General features: G+C 35.4%; 1 protein-coding gene and 1 non-coding gene across 2 annotated transcripts in view; both read right to left on the bottom strand.

Moving 5' to 3' along the window:
- The window catches only part of PDE3B (phosphodiesterase 3B), an 88,954-nt gene that overhangs the window by 55,098 nt on the left and 18,884 nt on the right, over positions 1-14,972 (bottom strand). The gene's annotated exons all lie outside the window — the stretch shown is intronic.
- Positions 5,928-6,115, bottom strand: LOC132318565 (U2 spliceosomal RNA). Its single transcript, XR_009484340.1, has one exon. It is a non-coding gene; the product is annotated as a U2 spliceosomal RNA (small nuclear RNA).

Here is a 14,972-nt window from a genome sequence, read left to right as displayed (position 1 = left end):
TCTATTTCTGAGAACCTACCAGTCCTACAGGCATTCTGGGGGGCTTCCAGTTTCTAATGAATTTGTACAAGTATTATTAATAATTTCTTATATTTTCTACAAGTTGCTCTTTAGATTATTTTTGATCTGCCTTGGACTATTGCATTTAACCTGTCTGTTCTAAATACAACCTCAACTTTTTTCACGAATGCTTACTTTTTCCTATGAGTCTCTTTTACCATCCTGTTTAATGATGGCATCTTTCTTTTTATTTTTTTATCTTGTTTTGATAAATGGCATGCATTTGTCTCAAGTTTCCTGTATGGTGTCTTTGAATAGTCTCTAGAATCCCTGCAGGCAGCATACTTTATTTACTTTCCCCTTTTATATTAACAATTTTTCTGAGCACAAGTGTAATGGATCTTTTGGTTGCCATTGCTCCAATATGAATTCTGAATGATCGCTGACATTGCAATCATCATTATAGAGATGCTCTCTGATTGCTATTTTGAAGCAGATCCTAAATAATCCTCAGGAAGAAGTGAACAGTTGCTTACCCTTTTCTGGTTTCTCTGATTGGCTGCTTCAATAATCATTGATGGTATCTACAGATTTAACCTGAGCGCCCCACCCTCATGCAAAATCTAAACAATCCACATGAAGATACATTTCATTAATGTAGTTTTAAAATTCTTAAGGTGCCACAAGATGCAAGATCTCTGAAGGGAGAAAAAGTCTTTTTGAAACATCTAAAGAAATTCTTAGCAGAGGAATGGACAAGTGCCTGCAAGAGTTTCCGTAATTATTCATGCGTATGCTTGAAGACATATTCACATTATCTGCACAAAACATTTATTGTTTTAACTCGCACAAGCCATCTACTTCAAAATTCAGTAATAACTCTTGATATTATTGACATTGCACAGTACAGCTTCGTGAGGAGATACTCATTCTAGCTTCCAAGATTTTTATTTTTTTTTACTGTCATGATATGTAACTCAGTCTTTACCCAGCAGTTAAAATTATTATTGATATTAACTCCAACTCACTCAATAGCCAACTATTTACAATTATCTGGATTCTTAAGATCAGTGAAAATCTCACAAGTCTAAACTAAACACATAGACGACAACTTGTAAAAAGCAGCAATATTGTTCGTTCTTTTGTTCAGACTGGTTTGTAAGATGGTTCTTGCAAACTTTTCTACTGTGTTACCCATAATACCACTATTAATATCTAACTTTCTTGATAAAGCCTGGTGTGAGGGACTACCCAATTTTGAAACTCCTATAACATAAATCCAGTATACTACTGATGCAATGAGGAATTTTTGTAGACCTTAGAAGCACATTTTTCTGTTACAGAATGTTTAGTAATGATTTCTTAGTGGTCCAGTCCATCAAACAGCTGCTTCAACCCCTATAATAGTTAATGAAGCTATTAACAAGCTTCAAAATCAAAGTCTCAAGAAGACTGTAGCACCTCAATCTGACGGAGGAGAGTGACATCCAGCAGGGCCTTACCAGATGCTAACCTGTTTAAGCACTGCAATCTCAGCTTGCTGTGTGATCCAGCACCTTTCCTACGCCAGGGTTCCTCTGCTGCATGGTTCTTCACTCACAAAAAACCCCAAGATTCACTAATCAATTGGTTAAACATGCATCAAATCTTTCTTCAGGAACAGGTCTACAGAGGGATTTCAGAATGATTTCTTTAGCTCAAGTACTAGCAGTTAACCTAAAGATCAGTGGGTTCAAAATATACCTGTAATCTGTTTATGAAAGTCAAAAATTTTATGATTCGCAAACTGAGAATTTTAAAATAGATTTTGTGCTTACAGAGAAAAACACTAAAAATTCTAATGTGAATCACGTATGTAGTTTACTCATTATATATTACATACTTTGCTGATGTAATCTACTGAAGGACAAGAATCGTATACTATCACTTCTTTCCCCAGTTTAAGAGGTGCAAATTTCTGATAGTTCTCCCATACAGAACACACTTTAAAGGAAGATACAGACCTATGCTTTTAAGCAAAATATACTTCAAAGCTCATTCTATCACGAATTACTTCAGCAGCGTTAAACAGCAGCATCCAAAATCAACAAAGGTTTCATACCAGTGTGGGGACCCGAGAACTAAATTAAAAATAATAAGAGGTTTTAGTTTTTGAAGAGTTCGGTCACTGACATTAAAGGCAACTAATGCTGCAGTCAGAGAGCATTGCAACATATCATTAAAGCATATGAATATTTTCCTCCAAAATTCACAAGATTTAACCAAAATGCTAAGTTAAACATCAGTGCAACTTAAGATTTATATCATGGTAGCAGAATTTTTCATGTTTCAATGATATTTAAAGGCACAATATGATTTGAACGCAACAGTTGCTATGACTGCCGTGATATACAATGAGAATGTATTACAGACATCTAAAATGCGTGTTTCAAAACACTAAACATTTAGTCTGCTCCCACCACCTTTTGAAACGTAGATTTAATACATGCTGATAAGCTTACATTATCACAGTAAGCTAACAGATTGTTTGAGGTACTGGTTAAAGTAATGAAGATCCCTCTAGTTTTTTGGCAAGTTTAAAACCCAAGAAAAGAAAGACAGGACATATAAAGTTGTATGGCCTATTTCTATAGTGACAGAAGAGTTATGAGTAGTAGTCAAAGGTACTGAGATGTTTCTAGTTCATTCATACAAGCTAGCAAGGAGTACGTTAGAAAACTCCTAGAGAACTACAAGCTAAAAAACTTAGGTAGTACTAGCTCAGCAGCCACAGTGGCTGGGGTTCAACATTGATTCAGTACTTAAATATTTGCTCAGCTCCTTTCCCAGGATTCACAGCCTGAGAAGAATTATGTGCTGCTGCAAACATGCCCTCAGCAGTACCTGAACTAGTTAGCTATGTCTACACAAAATTTCACACCAACAGGTACATAGCCTTCTAGGATAATTCCTTTGAAAGGAACCTCAAGAGGTCATAGAGTCATAATATGTCAATAGTAGATGTTTTCTATGAAAGAATAAATGTTATCCTGTATCCCCATCTTACCTTTATACCAAAAGGCGTAGTTGCCAATTCAAATTTTATTTCCCTTGTTGTGATAATTTCCATTTCAAGCCTCATTTCTACTAGGGTTAGAACTCCAAATATTAACAAGCGGTTAAGTTTCTACATCAGGGATGGAATTCCCCTTGCAACTGCTCTAAGCAAAAGTGGGATGGTAACCATTCACCATTCCAAGTAGTTTGGGGTCCACTGCTGTACAACATGTAAGAGAACCAATGATTTGGCCAAAAAGAATGGTCAGTTTCTGAAACATGGCTGTGAGGCAAAGCTACCAAGAGCAAAAGAGGATAACTAATATTTCACAAAATATGCTATGAATCCACTCTAGGAACACATTAAAGTGGTTGCCTCCAAAAAAGAATAACTCAAAAGGAAATCACAAAATAAAGCCTATGTGTCCAAATTACCTCCAAAGACTACATTAGGCATTACCATATTTGAGTTGAAACTAATTCTTTCAGACATCATGACTAGTTTATCTATAAACCTTTCCTTTTTTTGGCAGCCATAGGTGAACTATCCCTCATAGAATTGTTTATTCTGGGCTACAGAGACAAAAAAGCATCTTTGCCGCTTATGTACAAATATATTTGATTTTTAACTTTATAAATGCACCTTATCAGCCAGCTTTCCTATTAATCGCTGTATAACACATGCTAACCAAAAATCAAGCTATATCTGTTGAAGTCTCCTAGCCTTTCAGGATATTTCTGAAGACACTAGTTTTATACTTGTTTAACTTTATATCAGGAATAAAACCAAAAGTCAAATGAAAAGTAGGAAGAAGAAATTTACAGTATCAAAGCCAGATCAAATTTATATTTTCATAATCTTTGTATAAATAATGAGCAAACCAACAAAATCTTACTGTTAGCTAATTATCAGTGAAAGATTATTCCATTTTCAGCATCTCATATTAACATCACACATCTTCCCAATTTATTCCATTTCCTTATTAAAACTTTATTTTCCTAGGTAAATGAGCAAAAGAGTTCTGAAAAGTTCTGTTGACTCTACACTGTGTTTCAGAATTTTAAAATTGAGTTTGCCAGTTTAAGATGTATTGAAAACCTATGAAAAAAGCCTAGATGATAAAATAATGCAGCTTTAATATATTATGATACTGTACTGAAAAATGTAACTTTTTTGAAAAGTAACATTGGACTGCTAAAAATAATCCAGCAAATAACTTATCAAAAAGTGATAAAGAACCAGCATGGGTATTTCTTGCAAGTCTAGAGAGAAATGCTTCTCAGTTTGTCTATCATAAATTTACAGAGAGAAGTTTTTGGATCAGAGCCCAGCTACAGTTTCACAAACTAATAGAACATACAGGATGGTAACTAAGAAACCTGAGACAAGAATGGTTGCTATAGGTTGTACTGCAATTAGAAAATGTCATAAAAACCTGTTGCTTTGTCTTAAATTGAGATAATTATGGTTAACCCACAGGTTCTTGAAAATTTAATTTTAATATTTTATAGCCTTAGTTCAAGGAGAGATTATAATAATTGTTTAAACTGTTTAACAAATTAAACAGGTTCATTTAAAAAAAATCGTTATAGAAATTCAATGTTCTTTGTACAGTATCCCAGAGCAACAGCTTTTAAAATTTGAAATAGGATTATTTTAAGATCATAAGTCATAAACAATTAGTTACTTTTTGAAAAATTATTTAATTATTATTTTTACTGTTAACACATGACCTAAGAAGGAAAGTGACCTTTTCTTTGTCTATAAAACTGTATTTTGGGATTTCTGCTGTGGCTGCCTTTTGAAGTCAGTGACACTGAAATTATAATTTTTTGAATAATCCATTTATTTACAAAAACATACAAAGTTTGCTCTCTGTGAACAAGAGCAGAACCTGCATAACAAATGCTTGTAAAAACCCAAACCATCTGTCCAAGATGCAGCCATTTCTCTGTAAGCATGCAAAGACAGTTGTAGTAATTCCAACTGATCTCACACAACACAGAGTCAACAACTTTCCCCTGCAAAAGGGAAATTAATGTAATAGCATGGTATAATTTCTCAATGAGCGGATTTTTCTGCTGTTCACTTGTCTCCAGGTGCTTTGCACAAGCACATCGGATATCATTGAGCGGAACTTTGAGTACCATCATCCTGCAACAAAAAATCCTAATGGCAGACAGTTATCGACCTCCAGGAAACAACAAAACTATATATTACTGCAAGATATTCAGTCTAAGAATATTCAAAGTCATGAACTTTGACATATCAAGTTGATCTCTAAAATCACCTCAAATAATTTTTAAACAAATTAGTTATTATCACTGCTAGATGTCATGTATATTGCTACACTGAACTCATCATTGTTGCAAATTCTGCCTAAGGAACCAGTCAGTAGAAAGTTAAACTCAATAGTCTACTTCTTTACAGCACAAGAACCAGAAGCCATTAGAAAGAGCTAGGATGAGCCAGGTCCAAAAGAGAAAGAGGCAGTTCTTCACTAACAGGTAGTACGTAACCTGCCTTAAAGGAAGTTGTGGTTGCAAGAAGTTTAAGTAAGTTCAAGGGGAAACTGGGCAAAGGAGGAAGTGCCCATAAGTTGAAGAGGAGACTGAACAGGCACTTGTAACTAAAAAGCTAAACTGCATTAGGAAGTCCCCTGAGCTGAGAACAGATGGAATTTGGGAGAGTGTAGGAAGGTGGCATGGGGGGGGGGGGGGGGGGGGAGTATCATATGTTGTCATATTTTTATCCTTCCATTGGCCTCTGATCATGGCTACTTTCTTTTCCCCCCATGATCTTCAATGCATTTAATTGCACATTAGCCCTTGTAACGGACGGGAAGATGATAAGCAGCAACTTACGATTACAGTTTTTACTGATTTTTCCCTTGGTGTGCTGCTTCTGGAGACACTGCAAAAACAGGCAGATGCATAGAATAGATAGGAAAAGTTCTAAACCATCTTTTGGTTCCAAAAATCTGTTTAAGATGACATCTTCAAGTCAAGGATGTAAAAGATATTTAACTGATAAGAATAGATGTTAAACTTGACCTTAGACAAAGATCAGAAATTAGAGACAGAATATTACGCTAAATGAACTCTTAATCTCAGCCATTTTTATGCTTTTATACTAATGAAACTCACAAGTAACTTTACCATTTGTTTAAGAGTAGTTTACTGAATTAAATGTCATTTTCTAACTCTACCTTTGTTATTGAAAGCTGGAGAAAAGATTCTTATAATAAGAAAATATGGTTAAAGGGAATGCAAATTCAATAAAGACCTAGAAGAAGAAGCAGTACAGGCAAATCAGTAATAGCACCTGCAGCTACTTAACTTTTATTAACCTGAATTAAAACCCACTATGTTCTTCCGAACAATGAAAGTTTACAAGACATGCTTGCAAATGATACCAAACTGGGGGAAGCAGACAGTACATGCAGGGGTAGGGCTACCATCCAGAGGGACCTAGACAAACTGGAGGAGTGAGTCAACAGGAGTCTTATGAAATTCAGGAGCGACATACACAAAGCCCCACACCTGGGAAGGAAGAGTCCCCTGCAACAACACAGGCTGAGAGCTGCCCTTCTGAAAAGGATGAAGGGCTGAACATGAGCCTGCAGTGTGCCCTGGCAGCAAAGGCAGCCAACAGTATGCTGGTCTATATTCACAGGAGCACAGCCATCGGACCGAGGCAAATGATCATCCCCCCTGCTCAGCTCTTGTGAGACCATACCTAGAAAAGTACATCCAGTTTTGGGCTCCTCAATACAAGAAAGACATTGATAAAATGGAGCAAGTTCAGCAGAGGACCACCAGGACAACTACAGGACTGGAGAACCTACCCTGTGAGGAGAGGCTGGGTGAGCTGGGCTTGTCCACTCTGGAGAAGCGATGGCTTTTGGAACACACACACACGCACCCCCTAACAGCAGCCTGCCAGTGTCTAATAGGAGGCCATCAAGACAGCAAAGCCAGGCTGTACCTACTGGTGCATAGTGGGAAAATGAGAGGCAACATTGAAACAAGAGAAGTTCAGACTAGACATGAGGAAAAAATTTCTCACTATGAGGACACATGAGCAGTGGGACAAGGTGAAGCAGAGCACCCAGAGAGGCTGTGCAGTCTTCATCCTTGAAGGTTTTCAAGGCCAGACTGGATAGTACAATATAACGATACAGGAAATGTAAAAAGATAGATGTGGACTTCAAGACCAGCAAGACCATCACAACAGCCACATTCAAAGTAGACCTTATTTAGCTTGACCTTTTCACCTTTATACTTGCTAATGTCCTCCTATGTCCCACAGGCATTTTCTTTAATTTTAATCTAATTTAAGTTAATTTGGAGCAATTGTTCTCAGCTTTTATTTAGTTCTGAAAGCTGCTGCTTCTATTCTTCAATCTGAAGAAGAGATTCTATGCTTGTCATTTTTCTTCCTGCCTTATTAAACCATCAGGGACTACTACTTCCCATAAACTTTTTAGCTTCACCTTTTGGCCTACCATGACTTCAGTCCCACTACTATTTCCCTTACTTTCATAAAAAGATTTTCATACAAAGAGTTTTTGCTACAGGTAATTTTTATTCAGTGTGGGTGTGCTGCAAGTATAATCAAGGACAAAAAAAAAAAAAAAAATCACAAAGGTCATTAAGACATCTCCACTGCAACTTTGTTTGACACAAAGGCATGCAGTAAAATATTCCAAGAGTATCATTCCAGTTTTTCCAAATGTATAGACTCTGGCCAAAAATCTCTAAGTAAATACATTTCCCTTGAACTGGAAATTGTATGCCTGCTTTCATTTCTAATAGTCCTATTGCTAACCTTGAGATCAGGTATGTGAAAGGTTTATGCTACAACACATAGTCCTTTTAAATTCTCATTCTAATTATGCTATAGAAAAGAAGAAAAAAGGCTATCCCTTTAAAACAATAGCAAAGAGAATATATAACCCTCCTTATCATCGCCTGCAAACTAGATATTGTGGCATATGCAACAGAAGATACAATTGCTAATCAAAATAAAATACAGAAAAAATATAGTATGACATTGCAAACAGTATGCATGCTTATTTAAAGCAGCAATCTCTTTGGCCTAATCTAGTTACATACTTTCGTCTTTTCTAAGAGTCTGCCCACAGCAGATAAACACACAAACCTTCTTGTGCTGCACCAACTGACGTCAGCAGTCGCTTAGGAACAGCGTTTGGTGCAAAAGTGGTAGTACGGAAACTATGTTTACAATTGAAAAAGAATGACAGTATGCAGGGCTCACCATAGCTTTAGGAAAAGAGATACAAATTTATAAATAAAAACTACAAAAGATCTTTTCCAAAACTTCATGGGATTTTCAAAGAATGTTTATCTGCTTAAATATCAAGAGTGAATACCAAGAGTAATAGATTTATTTTTCTATATTTTAAATGGTACAATTTCCACTCCTACCCCCCCTCCAAAAAAAAAAAAAAGTCATCAGTTTTGGAATGCAAGCTTTGAGCTTCTTTCACTTCTGTTTAATCTGTAAACAAAAATTCAAATCCAGTAACAACTTCATTGGGTAACTGTTTACAGGGACAAAGCCCTGTTGTTACCACAGCAGGAAAACAAAAGATCCCACAAAACAACCTGCACCAGTAGAAATAATCATCCCATCACTATTTTCTAAATAGTCAAATGTTTAGAAAGTCTAGTATTTAAGGAACTTAGAAATGCTCTATTTTAATTTTTGTATTGAGTTATTTATTCTGAAGAACCTCAAGAATAAAAACCATAAAACTATACAGCTGCAAATCTGTTTGTGACAGCTTCCCAAATAATTTTACAGTTACAGACTTTTAATTTAGAAAGAATGTGTGTGAAAACTGTATGTACAGGATTATTTATTAGTCCAGAGTAATTTACAAATAAAGCCCAAATTTTGAGTAGCCTGATGCTTTCCATTCTATAACAACATATTATAAAGTTTTAACCACTTGTTACACTTTCAGAAATCTATTGAAAAAGAAAAAAAAAAATTTGCATAGTTTGCACAAGTTCAAAAAATGTTATTTAAAGTTAAGTGCTAATTTATGTCTTGCACATCTAGTAGGCATTCTCCAGCTTCAGGCTATGAAAATTAAGCAGTTTTCTCACCAGAGCTGGGCCTAATAGGAATGCACTATAATGTTAGACATCATAACAGAGTCTGTACCTTCTGCATTCACATTCCTCCTGCTGGCTCTGAGAAAACATGAAGGAAGAAGCTAAAACTAGAATGGCCAAAAAAGGGCATTGCAGATAAGAAAACTGAATAATACGAGTCAATATTACAAAAACATGCATGCTTACTTTAATATTCTTTTGACATATTTCCAATACGAAACCTTACATTCAACAGTCACTCTCAACGCCTGAACTACAATTAGTTACTGAGACGTGAGAAGCTGTGTATGCGTTTATCACAGTTTTTTGCTGTACACATCTCCAATCAAAAAACTGCATGGCAAGAGAAAACAATCTGCCTTTTCCTTTAAGCTAACATAAGAATTACTATAAATTTGGGAAAGCTAACTGGAACGTATGCTATATCAAATGGAAGTGATCAAAATCAGGAAAATTACCCCTTCATCCCAAAAGAAACCCACCATCCATATGCAAAGTGGAAAAACTATATAAAAAGACAGTAAACAGGGATAATCATCTTTTTTTAAATATTAACTTCCTGACATGCAAACAGTTTTACACAATCCATCCCCAAATTCTCTAAAACCAAGACAAGGAAAAGGAGCAAGTAACATCAATTTGATCTGAAGCAGGTAATCATTCATCTCATAGTATTTTTTTGGTCTGCTATCAGGAGTGGCAGAACGCTGTTTCTGTGATTTCAATGCACCCCTAAAGAATATGGTCTCTGAAAAATGTCTAGAAGTAATTTGGGCCAAGAATAGCTATTTGATCTCAAACTGAAACATTCCAACACCAGCCAAAGGTCTAAGTATTTTATCTGCAAGTCAAGCAGAGAGATCGGAAGAAAAAAAAATTGGCTCTACTAAACTCAGTAAAGCCTTCCTCATTGATTCTGTTAGAGTTCAGAAATTGCTTCAGCTTGCTTTCTGGTTTATATTCCTGTACATGGACTCTAAGTCACCTTTTCCAGGATTCTGAATGTACTTCCCATCACACCTTCCACCATGACAGGTGAGAACTAAGTTGCCAGTTTTCTAATACTCTTGCAAAACAAAGCATCATTTTTCTGCTGCTGTATCTGGAAACAATCAAGGTGCCAAAGGGAACAACTAGCTGTTCAAACTGCTATACTTTGAGAATTTTTGAGGGGCTAGAACATAGTTCAACTGTGCTTCAATGGACAGCAGCAGACTGTTGTCCAAGGCTGACTGCTGGTAAACCTCCCATACAGAGGCATTCAGAAGCCACCTGAATAATCTTTTAAATATAACTTGTGATAGGAAGCAAAGACCCAGAAGCAAATGTCCAGTTGTTACCAAAAATGCAGCCAATGCACTAAGCACACAATTGCAGAATTCTAGTTAGAATTATGCTCCTACAATGCCAGCTTTGTATCCCTTAAAGAGGTAAGATTTACAGGGAGATCGATTTTGTTGTTCTAATAACTGGCCTTGGAAACGGACAAGTTTTAAGTAAGTGTCTTTTTTTCCTTCTTCACCCTCTCCTGCTTAAATGTTAGCTAGTTAATTTAAAAAAAAAAACACCTTACTGCTGAAATAGACAACACATACATATAAACAGGATAATAAATGATAAACATACAAACTATCTTATCTGCAAACAAAACGTGAACTTGTAGATACAATGAGAATCATACTTCACTCACACATAAGTTATTTTTTTCCCCTCTAAGAAAAGTAACTTGCAGCATCAGAAAAGACTGAGAAAAATGACTGGGAATCAATGTTAATAAAAGTTTAGGCTTTCTGGTCATCCTGAGAAAATAAATTCTATGAAAATTCATCTTTTCCCTGAAGAGCAGGCTTCTTTGCAATATCCTTTTATCTGCTGTCCATTTTACTATTCAGACCTCCACAAGAATAGACTATGACCTATTCTTCTACTTCTGAATAGGTACAACACGAAATAAAATACCAGTGAGACAACTTGCTTTCACATCCCAGCAACAGCAGTGAAGCATGCCTGATGCCAAGCCAAAACCTGTTTGAGCGCCTCCTTCAAAGAATGGCCACTGCCATCCCCATCTAGTAGTCTGTTACAAACAAAAAAAGTGATAGTCTACTGTGAGAAAGGCTCAGAGCATAAATAAATCAGCCAATAAATGAGACAACATTTCATTTATCTTGGAGCTGTCATTGCTAGACAGCTTGTTTCTGTAACTGGTAAAGACTGAAGAACAGTAAATTAAGTCCTATAACGTGACAGGAAATACGCTGTCATGTTTCACTACACGGAAGACCATCTTCCCAAAACTTGAATAAAACATCTCAACGAGGAATATCAGAACAGTAAACACACTTTTTCAGAAAAAGGGGTAAGTAGCTCTGTGAGGAGCACAAATGATGAAATCCTTGGAACTTTCTTCTTATGACTAGATTACTTGGCAACTTAGAGTTGCAAGCTCTAAATGCCCCATTTTCCTGTATTTAGAGTACTCATTCCATCTGTCTTTTGTGGCTTCTTCAGTCTTTTTCGTAATGAGGGTGCTAGTAGGCTCTCTTCTCTTGCTGACTACTGATTTTCACAAAAGTTACAGGAAATTTATTATTCAAGATCATTATCCTCTGTCAAATTTAATTGAAATAAGCCAATGAATTCAAAGATACAAGGGATGGATGATTACATGACAAAAAGGTACTTGAATTAAACTGTCTTTGATGTGTGCACACATACACATGTACATACATAAATTTGTATATATTTACAGAAAGTTAAGGTCATAATTTAATATAGGGTTATATTGCCAACAAATTAACTTACAGAACTACATCCAAAAAGAAGGTCAGAATACCCACTTTAGAGATGACCTGGAAAAAAATCTGTGCTAAGGAAACAAAAATTCCTCGCCAAGTCCAGATATTTGACAGCATGGGACAGTGTCTTTTATTAGTGTTTAACAGGAACACTTTTTTGTCTTGTAAAGTAAACTTTAGGGAAACATTTACATAGACAAAAGATGCTTTAGCTTCTTGTAAGGACTATGATTTCAAGAAGTACTGCAAGTTCAGGACTAAAGCTTTAATGATGAAAGATGTTGTTTAGAGGAAACTCAACTTGGAGCTCACAAAAATGAATTGGTTAAGACTAGAAAAAGCTACTTATAAAAGAAATACTGATTCATTTCCAGAATGGAACCGTTCAATTGATTTACTCTTAAAAAAAAAAATTGTATTGGTGCTTAAAAAAAAGTGATGTGGAAACTTGTTATTACAAACACCATAACACTGACTCATGCTATTATGTTTAAACAATGTTAACTCTCACTATCACACTTAAACAGTTTTAATTAATTGCCTCGGGACACAGAAAATGAGCTACTACTTCGCAAACTAGAAAATGCAGTTTCTCAGTGTGTATAAATGGTTACTAAAAATTACTACAACTGCTCAAACAAAAGCATACTGCACAGTTCATACAGGTTATGAAACTAGTCAGAATACTAAGCAACGTGTTTTAAATGTCAAAATGCAAACGCTGTAATATAATTTCAAAGTTTTTTGATTATATTTTTGACATTGTCAATAATTTTGCTAATACAAAAAAAGTTGTGTAGCTGCTTTGAAGTTATGAGACTTCAGTGTGAACATACAGGGCATTTTACAATATTTAGACACATCATAACAAGTCAGTCATTAAATACACAGATCTGAAAAACGGGGGGAAACATGTTTTGTGAATGTTAGGCATTCTACTTCTCTTTTTTTATTTTCATAAAATTTTAGAATTTTGGGTACATGAATTTGCTTTTTCTTTTAACTTTGAAGTAAATGTTCTAACAATCATTACTAAATAACCACCACAGCAGAATGCAACAATCCTTCAATCAAATAAAAACAATAAAGCTACACAAAGCACATACAAGAAGTTATGGAATGAACAAAATAAAAAAACCCTGAATCAGTTCACTAAACAGTATTTATGATAATCTCAATAGTCCCAGTTTTTATACTGAAAATTTGAGACATTTTGAATACTTTGTTGAAATTTTCTGACTAAATACTATCTTCCAAAAGTACTATCTTTAAGCATTTTGGCAGAATAAGAATCCTTTGCTTTATAAGTGTTCCAAGAAAAGAGAGACTAAAGCTCTATTTTATGTAATGAAATCTAATAAATACAAATGCATTACAGCTTTTTTAGCATTTTAATATAGCAACAAAATCTGTAATCTTGTTGTGGATCAAGCTATATTAAATACTAGTACAATCAAACACTTGTAATTAATGGCAGAATGGAATTCAACACAAACTATCCACCTGTGTTCACCCAATTTCCTGAGTAGGTTTCACAGTATGCTGCAAATTGTCTCAGCTGTACTGTTGACAGCATTAGATGTAGCTGTTTTAAAGCCATCACAAACAGTAGTCACTGTACCCCTTTTCTTGAGATGTTGTAGGGCCGTTATACCTTTTAGCAGTCATCCACTATAATGACTGCAAAGGACCACTCTTACACTCTTCGAAAGTGATTGCCAAACTGTCTCCGTCAAAGAATAACTCCCCTCAACTACTTCTCACAATATATTTCTAATAAAGTTTTCAGTTGAAAAGTCTTTGTACTGTTTTAGCTCTTCAGTATACTCTTGCCAACTAGCCATAAAGATCTTACAGACCATATTCTGGGAATTCCAGCAACAGAGGACCTGGCACATCCTTGGCACTTCACACAGCATTGTCTAGAACAGATTATCTTGTACAATCACTACCGAAGAGATAGAGCCCTAAGAATTGCTAAATCCTGATTTTGACATAATCAAAAAAAAGTGTTCTAACTCCATCTTCTGGCTAGGAATAACTGGTATGGAATATAAAAAAAATTATCAAGTGAATTCAGCTTGATAGTTAGGCTTTACTTACAAACTTTATGTTTCTATAGTCTTGTTTCTCCTTTATGTAATTATTCTCTCCAGCTAATCATTCTTTTCACTTCCCCCTCACTTCTCCTGGGTTTGAGCTTAATCTTTGTCAAGCGTCTATATAATCACCATTTTTGTTAATGTTTTTTTTTTTTACAAAATGTGAACGTAATCAAGGGCAAATTTCTGCTTTATCTTCCTGAACATTATTTAAAAAAAATAAACTAATTAGGTGATGAGAAACCATCTTTGTATTAGGAGAGCATTATTAGTTGCACAATGCAAGATCTAATATTTCAGATTTCATAAAGGGGTAGAGCTAAGAACTCAGAGCAGCAGGACTGCAGGTCTTTTCACAAGATTTTATCTTTGATCACAAACCTCCAGCATACAGTAGGAGAAAACTCAAAAAGTTCATAACAGAAGCAGATACCTGAAGTCATTTGTGTATACTCCCCAACAGATTGATTTATTCAAAAGCTGAAATGAGACATGTGGTGCGCCTGCTTCCATTTCTCCACTCCCAACCCCTTCTGCAAAAAATTATCATTGTAGCTAATGCCTTTTACATTGGTGATTCTACTGGGATGATGGACAGAACATAAGCAAATACCTCTGTAATGTGAACAGACTCAAGAGTTACTATTAAAGGAATAAGTGATACATGATTGGATTGATCAATTCCATATTATAAAAAATTGTAAACCTGATAGAACTATTAATAAGAAACTGTAATTTTGATCACATTTTCCTCTTCCTTGCTGTCATGTATGTGAATTTTTGGCAACATGAAAACTAAGAGCCAAGGAGGGTTACTGCAAAGAGCTGGATTGAAGCTTCCTTACTGTAGCAACTTATTTTACTGGAAACTTCAGGTACCCGCAAAAGT

Source organism: Gavia stellata, chromosome 17 (genome assembly GCF_030936135.1).
Source record: "Gavia stellata isolate bGavSte3 chromosome 17, bGavSte3.hap2, whole genome shotgun sequence".
Classification (NCBI taxonomy): Eukaryota; Metazoa; Chordata; class Aves; order Gaviiformes; family Gaviidae; genus Gavia; species Gavia stellata.
Note: the sequence above shows the minus strand (reverse complement) of the source record. Positions and strands in the feature narration are given on the sequence as shown.